Source organism: Microtus pennsylvanicus, chromosome 1 (assembly GCF_037038515.1).
Source record: "Microtus pennsylvanicus isolate mMicPen1 chromosome 1, mMicPen1.hap1, whole genome shotgun sequence".
NCBI lineage: Eukaryota > Metazoa > Chordata > Mammalia > Rodentia > Cricetidae > Microtus > Microtus pennsylvanicus.
Genome location: NC_134579.1, coordinates 131,177,652 through 131,197,863, shown reverse-complemented (window position 1 = coordinate 131,197,863; position 20,212 = coordinate 131,177,652). Strand labels below are relative to the sequence as shown.

Below are 20,212 nucleotides of genomic sequence, written 5' to 3'. Positions count from 1 at the left end.
GACTGACTGAGAACTCAGACATCTGCCTGCCTCTGCCTCCTGAGTACTGGGATTAAAGGTGTGCCAGCACACAGGTCCTGAAGAAGTTTTAAAAAGTACAGAATCCATGAACACAGTGAAATATGTGGTTTCCAAGTAAAACTTTTCTTTGAAACATTCAAGAAATGAATGCCAACTTAAAGAAATTTTACTGGGTGGATGTGGCACTGCCCTAGTCCCGGGCATGATGGTGGGAAGCACTCTGTCAGATGCCTTTGGCCTATAGCATACTTGGACTCAGCTTTCTGGAAGGAAGTTCTATGTTCATCACAGCCATTCCCATACGCCTGACTGAGGAGCTGAGTTGGTCACCAAAGCCATTCTAGGGTGTTGCTATCCACTGACTTCAGTTGCTATAAACATTTGCCTAGGAGAAAATTTAACCTGGGATCCTATTTGGTTTGGAGTTATGCATAACTCCCCCTTGTAATAGTATATGTAGCGGTCCCTTTCCCCTGCCTGCACGTGCATACATGCAGTTCTTTGAACAAAGACAGCTAGCAACCTCAAAAACTATAGATGTTCCAGAAAGCAAATGCTGCATGCCCCAAACTGTCATGCTCTTGGTATCCCCTCCTCCCTCCATACTTTTGTATCTAGGTACCAGGAATCACTAGCTGTACCTGGATCTTGTATCCTTTCTCCAACACCCCTGAGAAGGAAGGTTCTATCTCTTGGAGGTGACACTGTCCAGCATCCTGTGTGGTGGGGGTGACTGAATGGTCACTTCACAAAGTCAGACTTAAAAAAGCTTAAAGAAAATTGCAACACTGCAAGCAAACAGTTACTTCAAACCCTCCTGTGCCAAGTGGCAGCAATCTAATCAATTCTGGGGAAGCACAGTTAGTTGGGGGATCCTCGGTTGTGTTCCCTTGAGGTGTGGGAGTGGCTGGTACCCAGACATTGGGGCCAGTCGAGCACCAAATGCTGCTGTCCAGCCACCTCTCATGGCTCCATGGTAGGGCTATGCCTGGCGGCTCCTCATCCTGTGTTCTTCCACCTGCCTGAGCCTACCTCCCAGGTGTCTGGCTACCCTGTATTTCTCTGAAGCTTTCGGGTGGGGCTGATAGGGATCTGGCTCTCTCTGCCTCCAGTGATTATTTCTTTTCTGAGAGTCCTTCTCAGCCTGGTGGTGCATGAGTTCTGTGGGATAGTGGGCAGCCCTAGAAGCTTATCTCTGCAACCTTCCCCTCTTGCGGTGGTTTGAATGAGAAGCATCCCTCATCTCCGGCTGGTGGTGCTGTCTGGACAGGTTGTGGGAGGTTGAGCCTTGTAAGAGGAAGTATGTAACCAGGGGATGTCTAATGTTTATAGTCCTGCCCACCTCCTGTTTATTTCCTGTTTCCGGCTTGCTTGCTTGGGTTTGAAGATACGAGCTCTCAGCTATCTGCTCCTACTGCTTGGGGCCATGCTTCCCTGCCACAATGAACTATTTTATTATCTACCTATTATCTATCTTATCTATCTATCTATCTATCTATCTATCTATCTATCTATCTATCTATCTATCTATGTATCTATCTATCATCTATCTATCTATGTATCTATCTATCATCTATCTATCTATCTATCTATCTATCTATCTATCTATCTATCTATCTATCTATCCTCTGTGTCTTTTACACCATGTATCTTGATTCCATTCATTTACTTGTCCCTTCACCTCTACCCTCTGCCCCTGCATTCCCCCCAATAAAACAAGATTTAAGAGCAAAAAGGAAAAACATGGGACACTTCATGACTTTGTGTGTCATTCTTGCTCAGGGCCAATGCTAATCTCTGTATCATTCCAATTTAAGTGTCTATGCTGCGAACTGAGCACTCATGATGAACTCTTACGCCTCTGGAACCATGAGCCCAAATTAAAGTTGCCTTGGCCATGCTTTTTTCTTAAATCAAAGGAACAGATGTGTAAAGAACACACCACTCTTGTGTCAGGCACTTTTCTTTGCATAGGCACAATACTGGAATGAAGCAACCTAGGAATCCTGGAGCCCCATGTCTCTGGCCCTATGTCTACCACCTTGGTCCCATGTCTAGAAGGTTCCATATTCCAAAACAGCACTCAGCAGAGGAGTACCAGCACTTCAGAGACACGATCCTTTGAAGGATGTGTGGCATTCTAACCATGATGTCTCTGACCCACTCAACCCTCCAGACGTGTTTTGATGGGGATGATGGGAAAACTCAGATCACATGTGACACCTCATTTTCTTCCCACCTATTTCTCAATGTTAGGAAGACAAAAGCGAAAACTCAGACTCATGCTTACAGCTTTTCTTTAGCTACAGATGCTTTCCCTGGAGTTGTCTGGACAGTGGAAGGCACTTGGATTCTGGGCTTAGTGACTGCGGATGTCTGTCAGGGCCGACAACTTGAAGCATGAAGGATGCGGTGAGACCGTGTGCTGAAAGGCACATAGAGTTTCACTGAGACCTACTGAGTGCCAAGGGGACAGCAGAGGGAATATTGCCACATCCCTCGGGCCCTCAAACTGCTATGAACGAAAATTACAAGATTTTATTTTACATCTAGCTACATGGGTAGATGGTTGGGTAGGGGAACCGAGAGAGATAGGGCCACAGCACAGAAGACAAAGGGTAGAAGAGTTTATTCTGTTGGCGTTGGTGTGCTGTGTGCCATCTGTGACTGTGACAGCAAGAAAGTGGGTCTGGACTTGGAGTTGCTGCAAGCTCACACCGTAAGCCCCTTCCACTTCTTTGTCTTGTTTTCCCTGTGGCTACCAGGCCTGAGCCTGTGACCCCAGAGACCTCCAGGGACTGGGTTGACAACATACTTGTGTGCCTCAAAGGAAACAGTGTCGGGGACAAAAAGTTTATGGGTCCTTGAGTGTCCCCTGTTTTCTAGGGATTGGGGACTTGTGGATTATTCTGACCTTGACAGTTTGGGATTAACTAATTCACAATGGGAATGCCATACATCTTAAGGTGGGCAGGAAGGCGAGAGTGAGGGAGAGAGTGAGAGAGAGAGAATAGATATATCTCTCTAGATAGATAGATAGGCAGAGAGACAGATAGAAACACCCAAGTCACCACGTTCCTCCGAGTCTCCAATCTACTGGCCATTGGCTCCCACATTCAGAGTGGATCACCCTCAGTTGCTGTTTTACATGCCAATCATGTGTGGAACCTCCCAAACATGCTGGGAAGTGTGCTTTACTAATGATCTGGGTGTCTTTTATTCAAATGAAAACTGCAAACAAGGCTAACCAGTATACTCATGTGGTCCTACCTGAATGTCTTGTCCATCCATCCATTCATCCATCCATCCATCCATCCATCCATCCATCCATCCATCCATCCATCCAGTAAATATTTATAAAAGCCCCTGTGGCCAGATTGCTTACAAATACTTTTTACACTTCTAGGAAGGAGTTCCCTTATGAAACAGACCCACAAACCAGGAAGGATATAGCCCTTGTTTATAGCGCACAACTCTCTCCTGGCTGAGAAGACAAGGTTCTCTTAAGGTCGTGAGACCATTCCAAGCGGGCGGCTCTCTGCCTGGCTTTGGGAATAACGTGGGCTCTCACTTGGGATCCAGCAGGCAGTCAGAGCCCTGGATATCTGGGCTTTGGAAGCATACGCGCTGCCTGTTGGGTTTGGAATACTTTCCTCTGGGCAGGGCCAAGTCTTTGCAAACGGAAGAGGGTGAATTTAGCCAACACCTCCCTTGTGCACCTGGCCAGGCGGCCCCTGCGGAGTGGCCACCTTCTTGGCTGCAATAATTCATCACAGGCGGGTTCATAGACGTACTCACGAAAGAACGGATGATCTATTTTGTACACGCTCCTTAAAGGGATTCCATTTTAGCTCCAATTGTAGTTTTTACCTTTTTCAGGGGAATTTATTGACACAGTGCCTAGCTCAGCCCGAGTTTTCGGCATCACCCTTTTGTCTGCGAGCACACACAGCCGCGGCTTAATTTGTCATAGCCCTGGAGGTATCAGAACTAATGAGCTTTGTTTGAATAGACTTTTTCCAGTTCATCTAGCACACTTTGGGGTAATCACTCAGTTTCTGCTTGCTTCTGATCCGAGGCATTGTGGGAAATATAAGAAAATAATGGTTAAAAAAGCAGTATAAATTGGGAACAGCCACATTTTCTGTAAAGCCCCGAAGATGTGATTTTTTTAATTTCACCACTTACTGAAGTATTGAGAGTCCTCTAAGTACAACCATTACAATATAATATCGGGGGAGAATCTGATAAAATGCTATTTTTCAATTAGCTGGGAGTTTATACTTGGCCTTCCTTAAGCGGCTCATAGCCAACAAATCTTTAAACAATCTAACCTCTTCAGGTTGGGAAGTGGACAGATAATAACCACGAACGTAGAAGATTGTGTCAGCACCGAGGCTTAAAAAATCTATTACTGGCGTTACATACAGGAGCGGTTTTTACTGGTCAGGCAATTACATTTTCGTTTCGCTAAAGCAGCCCCTCACTGTCCTTTGGTTACACCAAGCAGGTGGGAGAAGGCCAGGAAGCTGAACTTGAAAATCTCAGCTGCACAGGCCAGGAAGGCGTGGCGTGGGGGTGGCTGCTGATAACTTTGCTTAATCAGGGCTGTGATCTGGGCTAGCAGGGCTGAGAGTCGCATCTTGGGCAGGCTGGTATTTTAATATTTGCAGGCTGAACCAACTGTATTGGTTGCTAATGACCACAGTTAGGGTTTTACGGGTGGCTGACATCTGAGGCTGGCAGGTTTGGGAACAGTGCTGCGTGCTCTGGGCTCTGCTGGGTGGAGCTTCACACCGAATCTACTGCACTGGTGCTGAGTGGCATTGGTTCACAGAGAGTTCACTGCACTGGTGCTGGGTGGAGGTTCACACGGAGTCTGCCGCACTGGTGCTGGGTGGAGGTTCACAACGGAGTCTGCCGCACTGGTGCTGGGTGGAGGTTCACACAGAGCCTGCTACACCTGTGAGGGGGTCAGCCTGTGGTTTGAATTTTGCCTCCTATTGATGTCTGAAAGAAATAGGGAGATACAGTCTTTCTCCACCAAACATGTTGGGGTTCCCTTGCCCAGTGGGGAAAGAGCAAAGGTAGAGGCACAACTGCATAGTAGCAGAGAGGGCCCTGGGTGGGGATGGCATTGGAAGGCTGAGCAAAGTCGCCATGTGGTAAAAGGTGTGCCAAGCAGGCTTCAAGGCCTACAAGGTAAGTGTAGCACTCAGACCCACTATTGCTTTCCTTCGCTCCCTCCCTCCCTCCCTCCCTCCCTCCCTCCCTCCCTCCCTCCCTCGCTCCCTCCCTCCCTTCCTTCCTTTGAGAGTCTAGCAATGTAGTTTAAGCTGACCTCAAACTTGTGGTACTTGAATCATACCCAGATTACACCATGCATAGATCTCATTGTTTTATTTTAAAAATTTATTTATTTGTTTGTTTATTTATTTTTGTATTTAATATTGAACCTAAGTCCTTGTACTTGTTAAGCAGGCAATCCATGGTTGAGCCACACCCCAGCCCCTCACTGGGGGATTCTAGGCAGGGGCTCTACCACTGAGCCACACCCCAGCCCCTCACTGGGGAATTCTAGGCAGGGGCTCTACCATTAAGCTACACCCCTAGCCCATACCACTACTTTGTGGTGTTCACAATCATTTTGTTCTGAATGGGACAGAAATCATTAGCTCCAATTTCCGAGCATTCTGGAAGCCAGGACCTTTGAAGCCTTGGCCATAAGTGGGCAGTTAAACGGCATGGCTCAACTCTAGCGCTCTTCCTCTTTATCCTGCATCTGAACCCTTTTAGTGCTAGGCCTGTGAGGATGGCTATATCACACCACAAGCAGCTATAGCAGCCTCAGTGGAAACCTGGCAGCTGAGTGCATGCTGGGAACCCAGGGAAAGCTCTTTAGGGTAGTAGTCAGTCTAGGGTGAGTGAGAAGATGTGCTCTCCAGAGCCTGACATGAATCAAGAAAGGCATGGTGCCCAGGGAAGAGGGACCTGGAGGACAGACATCTATATGGAAGGAGAGGAGCCCCAAGGCTGAGAGTAGGGGTTCTTTGTTCCCCACTAGTAGTGCCAAGCTTGTGGCTTTGTTCTCAAGGAACCTTTTGAGAGACAGGAGGCATCTCCTAAGTCTACCAGAGAATGTTTCTTGAAGGAATGGAGCTGTCAGGTGAGACGGCATGTGGGCAATCCAGGTGACCCCGACTCTAGGGAGACACGGAGGCTTCTGAGAGGAGAGAATGTGGATCTCCTTTGCATTTAGTACCATGAATGTGGAAACTCAGAGAGAGAACGATGATGATTGACAGGCAGAGGTGAGGAGAAAGGTGTCCTGGACTAGCATGTCATCTGTGTCGGGAAGGCTGGCTCAGCTGCTGTTGTGTGACAAGTCTCCTGAAAACTACATGGCTCAAGCACTGTGGTCCCGGGGCCAGCTGGGGAGTCCGTAGTCTGAACCAGTTGGCTCTCCTCTGCTAGACTGGGCTAGATTCCTGCAGTCAGCCGGCACGATGGTCGGTGGTTATTTTGGTCTTATTGGTTCAGGCACTGCCCAGAAGTCAGCTGGGCTCCTGGACCTTCGTCTGCAGGGACTGCCAGCCTCTCATGTGGGACAACACGTAGGTTGGCCAATCAGAACAGACTCTACCCTTTGCTGTTTCCGTCATTGATGAGGCCTCTGATCTCACTCCCTCTTTACCCCCAGATCTCAGAAGTTCTCCAGTGGTTGTTGCTGTTATTATTATTATTATTATTGGCACTGGCTGTTTATATAGCTTCTACACTCTTACTTTTCTTCTTAACACCAACCAGTTCCAGTGACCAGGTTAAAGGAGACAGCCTGAATACGTCTGCTGGTCCCTAGGGCCAGCATCCCCCTGCCTTATCTTAGGCTATCACCTGAATTGCCTCTTTGGTGCCTCCAAACAACATTTGAGAAGTGTGTTATTTTGCTATGGCCAACAAGCCTGAGACCCGAGGAGGAGTTTGCCCAGTGTCAACTGAGAGGCAAGGGTTTCTGAGTAGGAATGACTTTCTTCTTGTACATCTTTGCTTCCAGTCCTGCCTCCTCATCAGAAACGGCCTGTTACCATCATTGTCTGTTCCTGCCAAACTCAGTTGATTTTACAACAGCAACCTGACACGCCGCTCCTGGATCAAATCATTGGGAAGCCTGAGCCTTGGGTTGTGAAGTGTCCAGCAGCTACTTGGGAATGACAATTGTCCTATTGACATTGTCATCTCAAAGTGTCCCAAGAGGCACCGTCACGTACAGAGTTAGTGAAAAATGTCCGATGAACATCATCTCCCTGGTTTCTCTCTTCATTTGAATTAGGTCTGCTTCTCTCTGCAAAGATCTGGAGAGAGCCAAGAAGACATTCTCCAGACAGCTATGCCCTGGACGACGGTACTGTTGTTTTCCACGTATTTCATCCATGTTCCCCCAAACTGTGTGAAAACACCATCTCTGTGTGTAATATGGTGGGTGATATTGATTGTCAATTCGAGAGGATCTAGAATCATTAGGAGACAAACTTCTGGGCATTGCCTATGAGAGATTATGTAGACTAAGGTAACTGGAGGTAGGAAGAGCCACCCAAAACACGGGCAGGGTCATTCCATGGTTCAGGGTCCTGGATGACATAAAAAAGAGGAAGCCAGTTGAGCGCCAGCATCCCTCTCTCCCGGCTTCCTGATTGCAGATGTGATGTGGCCAATGCCCAAGCCTTTGACACCAGATTTCCTGCATGCAGTGGGCTATACCCTTGAGTTTCAGACCAAAGCAAACCCCTCCCCATCAAGCTGCTTTCGTCATTGTATTTTGTCACAGCCATAGGAAAAGTAACCAAGATGGTGTGATTAACCGCTCTGGCCAAGCCGACGGCTAGGCATGGCCCCCGAAGTGTGGTTCTTTCCAACAACATCCATCTGTGCAGTGAAACTCCATGAGAACTCAGGATGGCAAGCAGGCAGGTCCTCTCTGTAGGCTTGAAGATGTCTGACCTCGCTTGAGGTTTATAGCATCCCTTTCATGCACTTGTTAATAGAGCCCTCCCTGACCCCTGGCCCTGTTCCTGGATTGGCATTTTTGTCTCAGGTTGGCCATTAAGTTGCTATGAGTCTTTCTGTAAGCCACGTCATCTCTCAGACCCATTGTCTTCTTGTCGAAGGCCACGTACTGACTCTAGGAAGGTGGACCACGAGCAGGAAGGGCTGCCTTCTCCTTCTGGAGGATTTGATTACTCAGCTCGTCTGTGGCTCCGTGGCTCACCAGGAGTGTTAATCTAGATGCTCTAAAGTGCCATCATGGCTGCCGTTTGGTATCATCCATAGCGAGAAAGACGTTTAGTGAATGTCACATGATGAACTAAGGCTAAATCATGAATGCCTACGGATGGAAAAAAGCTATTGATAAGATTGCTCAAACTCACTCAAATCTGTGGAGTTGTTTTTGTTTTTTGTATTTTTTTGAGACAGGGTTTCTTTGTGTAGCCCTGGCTGGCCTAGAATACTCTCTGTAGATCAGACTGCCCTCAAACCCACAGAGATCTACCAGCCTCTGCTTCCTGAGTCCTGGGATTAAAGACATGTGTCACGGTTGGCAAATTTGCGATATTTTATAAAATGATTTCCTAAGTTGTTAAGCTCCACTGTTCTGATTCCTAGAAATAACAAGCAATGCTTTTCTCTTCAAACAAATTTTTCATTTTATTTTCAATATGCTGATCTTAAGGCCTGGAGTCCTTGTGATGGAGACTTTGCTGAGACACCCATGACTGGTTGGGGGACCTTGTAGCACATGTGATCTACTTGTACCTTAGCTCAAGGATGCTGGTGGCTTTGGCAGCCCGGGGCAGCAGTCCTCAGAAAGAGAGACAGGTCTCCAGCTTGCCCCTGCCTTGTCTTGGAAGGCAGGTGTTTCTTTTTAGGAGCAACCAAATGACATATGTATCATAAGTAATCTGTGTGAAGATACAACCTATAGAACAAGATGGGGAGCGTATTGCAGCAAACTTCCTTGCTGGACTATCTTTGTACTGCAAGCCCACAGATAATGACCCAGAGACGTATTATTAATTATGAAAGCTTGGTCTTAGCTTAGGCTTTCATCCAACTAACTCTTAGAACTTAATTAACCCATTTTTATAAAATCTATGTTTGCCCTGTGACTTGGTTACCCCTTCTTAGTACACACAGGACATCTGACTTGCTCTGAGTCAGTGGTGAAATCACTGGCCTGGATTCCTCCTCCCAGTTTTTCTCTCTCTCTGCCCGGAAGTCCCACCCATTCTCTCCTGCCTAGCCATTGGCCAGTCAGCTTGTTATCTCACCAATCATAGAAGTACATCTTCACACAGTATACAAATATCCCACAACAGGGGATTTTGAATTTTTGCCTACTATTCATCTGATGAAGAGTTGAGATCTAGAAAATATAAGAAACTAAAAAAGTTACATGTCAAAAAATTCCCAATTATCCAATCAATAAGTGAGCAAGCAAACCAAATGGATAGTTATAAAAGTGAAGTGCAGATGGCCAATAAATGATTGGGATAAAAAGCTTAGCATCCTTAGTCTCTAGGGAAATGCAAATCAAAGCCACATTGAAGGGTGGGAGATGTAGTTCAGTTGGTTGACTCCTTGCCTGGCATGCCCGAGACCCTGGGTTTGATTCCTATCTCTGTACTTGGCAGTTGGGGGTAAGAGATGAGCAAGTTCAAGGACAGCCTGGGCTACATGAGACTGTTTTGAGAAAGAGAAAAAATTGGTATTCAGTCTTAGCTCAGTCAGAATGGTTTGTCATCAAGAAAGCCAAGACAGCAAATGCTGGCTCACAGGCAGGGTGGGAAAAGCCGCTTCTGTTTGTCAGGTTAGCTAAACACAGAACTATGGTATGATCTGGCCCTCCTGGGAGCATACGCACGGGCATGTAAGCATGCCACAGAGATATGGTGGTGTTTATATGGCAACTTGACAGCGTGAACTGTAAATTTGGCTCCTCGTGTGCTCGTGTGTAGGGTGGTGGTCGGCTCGTTCTCCATGTGCTCAGACACAGCTCTAAGCTTCCATGATTTTACTCGAAATGCCACAGCCACCACGTTTCTCATGATGCATCCTGTGCACCTCGTATCTGCTGACTTCCTCAGCTGGAATGGATCTTAAGGATTGAATGAGGGACACTCTGGGGTCTTGGTGATGGCTGTCAGGACATGCAAAACCCAGGGAGCAGTCTGCTTTGATCTCAGTATCCAGCAATGGAGTCTGGTCTGGTTTGAGGAGGCGTTTGTTTGGGTACCTAGAATGGCATCTTCCCCTCTCTTCTCTATTCGTAAGGACGCTGGCCTGCCATATTATTATTATTATTCTTTTTAAGGCAGGGTCTTTCTATATAGCCCAGGCTGTCCTAGAACTCACTCTGTAGACCAGGCTGGCCTCAAACTCACAGAGATCCTTCTGCCTCTGCCTCCCATGTACTGGGATTAAAGGTGTGTGCCACCACATCCATGAAATATCTTGAGGGCACACTGACCTCAGAAGCAAGTACATCTTGCTTTCTAATGGGTAGTGTTAGTGGGCTGCTTCCAACCATGGGGAAGGGGGAGTCAGTCTAGAGAGGGACTGAATCTGGGCTCAGTGAGCGAGGGACTGCGGCAAGGAGCAGATGGGTGGGATTAACACATTGCTATGTCTGTCTCAGATTGACGGCTTTTAGGATTTATATAGCTCCCCCTGCCCAGCACCCAACGCCAAGGATCAATAAGCAAAACTTACTGCTTCCCCAGCAGTAGAACGGAACGTGCAGTGAGCTGGCCTGAGACTACATGATCTCTGAGTTTAGGAGCCCAGTGAGATGGCATAAACACTGGGAAGGCTGAGGCAGGAGGACTGTGAGTTTGAGACTAGCCTGGGCTGTAGAATGAGATGCGGTCTCACTAAACCACACCAGGTAAATGTCCAAGATTAGGGCCCCACTGAACAGTGTGAGGCAAGGCTGTCGGGGAGCAGCTGTGTAGGGAAGAGGAGCCAACAGCTGTGGTCCAGAGTCCTCCTGGCCGCCTAGGACCACTATGAGAAGTGAGAACAGTCTTGAGCATCTCCCCTATAAATTCAAAAGGGAAAGCTTCTCTCTTCAGCGAAAGCACAGAACTGAGGCAAGAAATTAGGAACATCCTGGATTCTAGCTGGTCATCAAAACTGTTTATAATTGAAATTTTCATAGTGAACTTCTTCATTATTTTGCACAATTAAAACATGGTAGTCAAAATGCCTAATGCTGGGGTGTGGCTCAGTATAGAAAACCTAACTAGAATCCCCCAGTGAGGGGCTGGGGTGTGGCTCACTGGGAGAGCCTCTGCCTAGAATCCCCCAGTGAGGAGCTGGGGTGTGGCTCAGTGTAGAAAACCTGCGTAGAATCCCCCAGTGAGGGACTGGGGTGTAGCTCAGTGGTGAAGCCTCTGCCTTGAATCCCCCAGTGAGGGACTGGGGTGTGGCTCAGTGATGGAGCCCCTGCCTTGAATCCCTCAGTGAGGAGTTGGGAGTATGACTCAGTGGTAGAACACTTGTTTGGTATGTCCTGGATCCAGTAGTCCATCTCTATCCCCAGAGAAAAAAAATGTGTATAAAACAAAAAAGAGTTTATATTTGGCTAGCAGAGTGTTCTTTTATGTGTTTTCAAAGTGATATTCAAAGTGAAAAAGTGCAGCAATTTTCTGAAAGAATCCAGGTTTCCAAGTTTAAGTGAAAATCCATGACTGGTTACACGTGCGGGCTTTGGTCATTTGAATGCAGGTACAGCAGTCTGCCTCAGGGGAGCACGTGGCTAAAGTGAGCCATAGTCCCCACCACTCCCTGTACCCCCAACACAGGGCCAAGGGTCAGTGGCTGGTTGCCTTTGCTCCAGCTAGGGAAGACCTGTCTTCTGGAAAAAGAGTGATGTGGGCGTGGGCCATTCTCACAGCCAGGCTTGGTGCCTTCAAATGGTATCCCTGACCGTCACTGAACTGGACTTGATCAGGTCGCGCCTTGGGCTGGACGGACGGCGGCGTCAGCAATCGCAGGGGACTGCTTCCATCTGTGTTTAAGAAGTCTGCAGGCAGCAGGTGGAGAGTAGGTAGTTAGACTGGTACGGGCTGGGGAGGCAGTCCAGGTTTTGCAAGGAAACCCAGGGGGAGCTGGAGACCTCAGGGTTTGTAAGGTCTGTGTTTACAAATCTTAAAGTGACAGTTTTCCAGTTGGCATCTTTTGTGTTAATAAATCAGCTGCAAATACAGGGTTTAAGGAAGCAGACATTCTGCGTGTGTGTGTGTGTGTGTGTGTGTGTGTGTGTGTGTGTGTGTGTGTGGTGACACACCATGTGTGGTTTCTCAGGGTGGGGAAAATCTGTCAGCCTTTCTAATACTGAGTTCACTTTGACTACAATTAAGCTGTGTTTTGAACACGTGTGAATCCTGCCTGTTTTTTTTTGTTGTTGTTTTTAAGGGGTGGTGTTATCAAGGAAGCGGGCAGATAAAGGGGGTTACTATTGGGTTTCTTTGTGGGCTTCTGATCCTTGGGCTTCTTTGGACCCAAGCCTTGCCACTTCTCCAAACCTCCTGGATGCTGAAGGCTTCTTAGGCTAACCCCTAGGCCAGAGGGGGAGGCTACACCCCCAGCTGGTATGTGTCCCTCTGTTAGGGCTCACAAAGCCAAATATTTCACCTCCTGTGACAGGTTCCTGCAGCTCCACCTGAATTGGGAAGCTGGTCAGGGCTGTCTGTAGAATGAAGTCAATCCTTGAACCTGCTCTTTCAAACATGCAAATTCAAGGCAAGCAGTTAAAAGCAGGATGAGGGGAGAGCTGGAGCTTGCCGAGCTAGCCCTCCGCGGGGCTGGCCAGCTCCTCCTGTAATTTATCTCGATTCTGTCGCGGATGGGGTGGTGGCCAGACTGGATTTTGATAAAGAGCCTCAGATCTGTCCCTCTCCAGCTCCCGGGACTTGCCACACACTCCATTCAAGCCGAAGCACGTGCACAGTTCCTTGCATAATTCGGAGTTAATCATTTGTACCTCACAGCCACAGAGAGGCCTTCGACTCGGGAGGTGGGGACACAGTTGGCTTTTTAATCGCCTTGTGTATTGTGCAGGTTGAGATAAATGACATTGCCTGTCTGAAATCTACATCCCTGCTTCTGATGCAAAACTGTAATTAATTTGGTGCAGTGTTTCAGAATTGATCGTGGTCACTTGAATTTCTAATTTTTCATCCACTTCAAAGACTCTGTTTTTTTTCTTCTTCCCGCTCTCTCTTTCTCCTTTCCTTTAAGGACCGTGCTCCCAGTACAAGGAAGCTCAAGACGCTGCAGCTCTCAACGACTCTCTTACGCCTCTTTTTCAATAAGGTGAAAGAGAGGTCAGGGCGCATGGCTCCTGTTTGCCGCTTAGCTTGTATTCAGGTGCATTTTCTGACGTATAGGAAAGACCATCAAAACTTATTAAATTATAACTCAGGAGTTTGGTGGCACTCAGGCATTGTAGGGAGCTCAAAAGGCTTCCTTCACACTCCCTATTCAGTATAAGACAATTAAGCACAATTTAGGCAATAATTACCCTAATTAACTACACACTACCGTTTGTATTCAAGATTATGGCAACGTCGTATCCGTTGGCTTTTTAAATAATGACGAGGTTTCCTAATTCTTCTGTATTGATAGTTGTTGCGTGCGACTCTTTGTTTGGTATATTTTACTGTAAAAATATTTGTCAGGGAAAGATTGAACAATACAAATGAATTTGATTACGCCATTGTCAAAAGCCCCATGTATCACGATCTCTTGTTTTTAATCATTACTGTAAACCTGCAGCCGGAGGGCATAGTTTTAATTTGGGTGTCTTACTAATGAAAAGAAAAAAATAATTGTTTTGCCAGGATTTAATAATAAGCAATAAAATCAGCCAACCACATTTTACCTCCGCATTCAATCTCTTTTTTATTATAAAACATTTTTGTCCTTTTTTTTTTTTTAGATTACAGGCGTAGATACCGAACATTTTACTAATAAATATTTCAGTTTGCTTATGGAGGCTAATGCTGTCATCTGAATATGGAATTATATTTCTTTCATGCTTCATTATCATTTCATAGTAGTAATGACAGAGAGGCGATGGAATATTTACAGGCATTTCAGAAGACATTTATTCACTGCGCTCCCTGAAGGGCACCTGGCCTTAAAGATACATTAGCCTTTTTAAAGATCTGCCCAGAATGCCGGTTCCCAGAACCAGCCAATCAGGATTCCCCCACCCACTTCTGCAATTACCACATTGGTGGTAGCACGACTCTCCCCTTCAACCTGCTCATGGGCGTCCACACTGCAAGGTTTGCGGAGAAGCAGCATGGCCACCCCTCTATGCCATGACCAGTCTGTGAAATGGGCACACGATTCTTGCCTTTGACTTTGAGTCATAGACTTGACTTGGCTAGAGTTTTCTCTGAAATTCGGCTAGTCTCCTAGATGCTTTATTAGTCTCTGGAAGCATCTGTCTTATGAGTTCATACTACTGTTGGCATTGGACATGGCCAATGTATGCCTCTGGGGACTGCTGGCATTGGACATGGCCAATGTATGCCCATGGGAACTGTTGGCAGTGAACATGGCCAATGCCTGCCTGTGGGGACTGTTGGCAGTGAACATGGCCAAAGCCTGCCTCTGGGGACTGTTGGCATTGGACATGTCCAAAGCCTGCCTCTGGGGACTGTTGGCATTGGACATGTCCAAAGCCTGCCTCTGGGGAGGGAATACAGAACTGACCTGTGGGCACAGGATTAGCTTGTTGTAGAAAAAATTGCTCTTCTGATAGCTTTGGTGTGGGGGGAAAGGCATCTAAGGAAGTGCTGACTTTCTTGTGGTCTTTAGGGAATAACAGGATGTTTCCACAGGGTACCCGCAGAGCAGGAGTTAGACAAAGGGGAGGGTGGGACCGCAGACTTGATTAGTCTGCATCCTATCTAAGGGCAGGGGTGAGGTGGGGTGGGGTGGGGTGGGGTGGGGTGGTGGAGCTCTCCCTGGTTCCCTCCAGTTGAGCCTGGTCTTAGTATTGTCAGACCTTCTGAGTTTTCAAGAAAAACATCCCCCCCCCCCTTTGCTGGATTTTCTTGTGAAAACTGATTTTAAAATATTGACAGTTGTTTCAAGTGTGTCAATAACTGTGTGAATCAAACGAGACAGTGGGCTGCAGTGAGGCTCAAGGGGCCAATCTTCAGTCTCTAGGGGATGGGTACCACAAGGACTTGGTGGAGTGTTTGGGAGATAGCAGGACAATCCTATAAGATACCGTTTGTCTGTCCCCTTCACCTGATTGGCCTGCCTACTGCTCTAGGCCTAGCAGTTACTTGGCTGCGAAGCTCCAATTTGTCTACGCACTTTTATAATTGTGCTAGGGCACCACAGACTACTGGGCAACCTCCCCTGGTCTCACGGTCATTGTTTAAATCAACCCTCATGCCTGATCACAAATAAGGGATCTGCATTTTGTTTGGGCTGTTGGCTGGCCAACCATTTGCATCTGTGTCTTCTTCAGTACAGGTCACTTTGCTACTTGGTCCTAGCACTGGGGACCTATCAGCTTGAAGAGCCATTCTGAAGGGACAGAGAGCCTTCCCACCCAAAGTTCAGGGTATGGAACATGGCTTGGGTCTTGCTCGCTCTGGGGAGCTAGATTTGCACAGGTGCATATGAGTAAAATCCATTGAGCAGCCCGACGCTGTGCAGAGCATGTCTCCTGGAATCTTCTCTGAAACTGCAGTCCAGAGGGGCTGATACTTAAGGGCAGTTGGGAGTGAGAATTTCACTGGCAGTGACACAGCCAGGGGAGGTTTGCTTCCCTTTTGCTCATGTGACAGGGCGGGGCAGACACTGGAGATGTAGCCCCTGGGTGAGCGGTAAGTGGGGTTTGAAATGTATGGCAGCAGCCATGGAGACAGGTCTCTGAGTTCTTGCTGGTGCCTGGCAGGCGCACTGGTTGTCTGTTGTGATTGAGTCACTTGTGAGGACACAGTTCCCAACTCAGTCCCTTGGACAGCCCAGCAACCAGAACCCAGCAGAAGCTTGACCATAAATGCTTTGTCTGGGAAAAGTGAGGACACCAGGTCAGTTTTGTCTGAACATCTCTGCTTAGGTTCTGTAGGCAGCACTAAAGCTGTGACTTTTGGATCTAGAAGAGAAGATGAATCAGCCTGACCATGAGTTTTGGGAAAAATAAAAACCAAACAAACACAAAGAGCAGAACATTACCTCCTCCCCTATTCCTGTTCCAAGTGCATTCTGGGATCATGAAGACACTCGTCAAGCATTCTATGGGGGTCTGGTCTCTTTTATGAGGGTCTTATGCAGTCCAGGCTGGCCTTGAACTTAGAATCATCCTGTCTCAGTCCATTGAATGCTGGGACTACAAGGGTGTATGTATCATTACCTCAAAGGCTCTGGACACTCGTGGTTCTTGATGATCTCTCCCGAACACACCTCTAGCCTGAGATGACATTCCCAAGTTTAAGCTCTTCCATAGAGCTCCAGAACCCAGCCACAGGGTTCGTATCTACTCAGGAGCAATGGCTCTTGTTTCCCTCTAAAGCTGATGGCTTTGCACTTGGGGTGAGGAGCAGGGTGTTTGGGGGAGAGGTCAGACGCAAGGGTAGATGTTTCATGCATATGGTCTTGCATAGGGAGCTGTCTTGGGCCACATCTCTCTGGTCATCTTTTGATTCTTCCTTGAGTAGTTTCACAAGGACACCCTGTATACAGCTGTCACATGAAATACTAGGTGGCTCCTTAAATTTGAATTTCAGATAATGAATAGGATTTTTAGTATAAATGTCTCAAACGTGCAAGGGGCATACTAATGCTAAAACATTCTTAGTATATTATCTTGTTGCTTCATATAGCAAATTATCTTTTTAGTATCAATATGTCCAATGCGCATTTGTGACATATTTATACTAAAAGCTATTCATGGTTGCATTAGCTACTTTTCTTGTCACAGTCCCAAAACACCTGGTGAAAACAGCTTAGGAGAGGAGAAGTATATTTTGGCACACGGGAGAAGGCAGACAGTTGAAGTGGGTTAGCGCACAGTGATAGGAGCTTGGGTATGACTTCTCACCTCTCGATGGACCAGGAGACAGAGAGCTGAGGCCAGGAGCAGAGACAGATATTTCCTTTAAGGCTTGTCCCCAGGGGCTCACTTTTGCTGACTGAGCCCCAGGCCCAGAGTTCATAACTTCCAAACAGTCCCATCCGGAAGGGGCAGGTTAAGTCCACGAGGGACACGTCATATGTAAAGCATAGCACGTGTCTATATGATATTTGGATTTAATGAGCATCCTGGACTTCTAGTGGTTAAATCTTATGGCCTGTGATCACCACCCCAAGACTTTTGGGAAGGTTATTAGGCTCCGTGAGGGAGAGACATGTCTTTGTATGCTCTGCGGCTATCAGTTTAGCATCAAGATGGAAGTCAGGCTGACATTTAACTGAACCTCCTCCAAACACTTATTACACTGGTCTATGCGAAGAATCCGATTTTTATGAGCCGAATCCTATGGATTGCTGCTCCATACATACTTACTATTTAAAAATATTTTTATTTTTGTTTATGTGTCTGTGTATGTTTGTGTATGGTTCTGCAGATGTGAATACAGATATCCGCAGAGGCTGGAACAGAACACTGGATCCCTTGGAGCTGAAGTTGCAGGTGGTTGTGAGCTGCCTAACGTGGGTGCTGGGGACCAAACTCAGATTCTCTGCAAGATCAGTGCATACCCTTCCCCTGATGCACCATTTCTCCAGCCCCTCTTTGCTTGTGGGATAAAACAAGGTATCTGTAGGATGCCTCTGTTGACGGGGACCCAGGAGCCACAGAGATCTCGGGCATTGGACTTGCTTTCCCAGGACCCAGGCAGGACTCTGTCAAGGGTTTTGAAGTCTGTTCAGTTTCCCAAGGGGCTTAACTGGCAGAGGAGAATAACAGCCAGACCTGCTACCATGGGAGGGGCCTTCTTCTTCTTTTGTCCACCCACCCCTTGTCTCTGCATGACAGGCCCTCGGCCCCTCCCCTTTTAGCGTAAGTTAAAAGAGAAGGTTGGGTGTGTGAGTGGGCACATTGACCTTAGCAAACTGTTCCTGCCCGTCTCAGTCAGTGCTCTGTTGCCGTGAAGAGACACCACGACCACGGCAACTCTTATAAAGGCAAACATTTAATTGGGGCTGGCGTACAGTTGTAGTCCGTTATCATCATGGAGGGGAGCAGGGCGGCAGAAGGCAAGCTTGGAGTTGGAGTAGTGTCTGAGAGCTATGTTGTGATGCACAGGCAGTGGGCAGAAAGATGGCCTGGCTTGGGCTTTTGAAACCTCAGAGCCCACCCCCAGTGGCACACTTTGTAACCTTTCTCAAGTGGGGCCATACTCTGATGATTGCTGCCTATTGTATTTTTCTGCCCACACTGTGTTTGATGTGCGTGTGCTTTCTTCTTAGTTATTCTTTTTTAAAAACTTTGTTACATTTTAATTTGTTTTGAGTGTGTGTGTGTGTGTATGTGTATGTGTGTATGTGTGCGTATGTGTGTGTATGTGTGTGTGTATGTGTGTGTGTGTATGTGTATGTGTGTATGTGTGCGTATGTGTGTGTATGTGTGTGTGTATGTGTGTGTATGTGTGTGTGTGTGTATGTGTGTGTGTATGTGTGTGTGTATGTGTGTGTATGTGTGTGTGTATGTGTGTGTGTATGTGTGTGTGTATGTGTGTGTATGTGTGTGTGTGTGTGTGTATGTGTGTGTGTGTGTATGTGTGTGTATGTGTGTGTGTATGTGTGTATGTGTGTGTGTGTGTATGTGTGTGTATGTGTGTGTGTGTGTGCGTATGTGTGTGTGTGTGTGTGTGTGTATGTGTGCCATGGCACTTGCGTGGAGGTCAGAGGACCACTTGCAGGAGGCTGTCCTTTCCTTCTACCATAGCTTCTGAGGCTCGAACTCGGATAGTCAGGGTTCCCTCTCATCCATCTTGCCTACCCACCCCTGTTATATTTTTGGAAGATTAACCATAGGATAAAGTGATAAAAAAAATGGACTGAGATCTAGAGACATACGGTTAATAAGGACACCAAAAGGCAGGGTTTTTTTTTCTTTTTACTTATTTTTCCATCTTTCACCTCTTCCCTCGCTTCCTTCCTTTCTTCCTTCCTTCTTTCCTCTCCTCCTTCTGACAGGCTGTCACTATAAACGGGTTAGCCTGGAACCCCCGATCCTCCTGCCTCAGCCTCCTGGATGTTTGGATTTCAGGTGTGGGCCCTCACACCCGCCGCTAGGAACGCAGTCTTTTCTTTCTTTTCAGAATTAGCCTACAAGGTGAGAGATGGTCTTATGGAATTTTCGTGCATATTTTCCCTTATCCCTTCCTGTCTAACTCCCTGCCCCCTTTCCTATTGAACATTACTGCCTCAGTGTTTCCCTTCCATTTTTAATATCTCCCGTTCTGCTGTCTTCCATACCCACGTTTTCTAAAGTCTCTTTTAAGGACTATATTCTCGTGTGTGTGTGTGTTTGTGTTGGACAAAGCGAATGCCTAGTGTCTTCCTAGATGGCTTTCTACTTTATTTATTGAGGGTCTCTCAGCACACCTAGAGTTTGCCAGTTCCAGCTGGTTCAGCTAGGTTGGCCCACAGACCCTGTCTCTGCTTTCCCAGTATTGGGTCTACAGGCAGTTAGCACGACTTCCAGACTTCTGTGCGGGTTCTGGGGTTTCAGCTCCAGTTTGTACGCTTGCGAGGCGAGAGCTTTCTCCACTGAGTGGTCTGCCCAGCCTCAGGAGGGCGCTGTCCTAGTCTGGGGGCACCTCCACTATTTCACACCTTCCTGTTTGGGCATCACATGTAACCCAATGTGCACACCTGATGACCTAAATTCATGTCTACTTTGGATACATTTTCTTTTTATGAGGATTTGAACTCAGTCCAGGTACAAGCTCATAGCTGTTTACCCATCCTTCCCTGCGACATCTGGAGTGGGTTAGGGGCCTCTACCACATCCCTGTAGTGCGTTTTCCTTTTCTCTTTTGAGAGGGTGACTGAGCACCACCTAGGGCCAGTACCACTGGGAAGTCTGGCGTGGAGTGAGGCAGATGACCCCTTTCCCTTGGCGTTGACGTTGAAAGTGCCCATGCCCAGTGTA

At 47.2% G+C, this 20,212-nt stretch overlaps 1 non-coding gene across 1 annotated transcript; it reads right to left on the bottom strand.

The window, feature by feature from the left end:
* Positions 1 to 1,758: 1,758 nt before the first annotated feature.
* On the bottom strand, positions 1,759 to 1,861 carry LOC142842767 (U6 spliceosomal RNA). The gene has a single exon (XR_012909447.1). It is a non-coding gene; the product is annotated as a U6 spliceosomal RNA (small nuclear RNA).
* Positions 1,862 to 20,212: the final 18,351 nt, after the last annotated feature.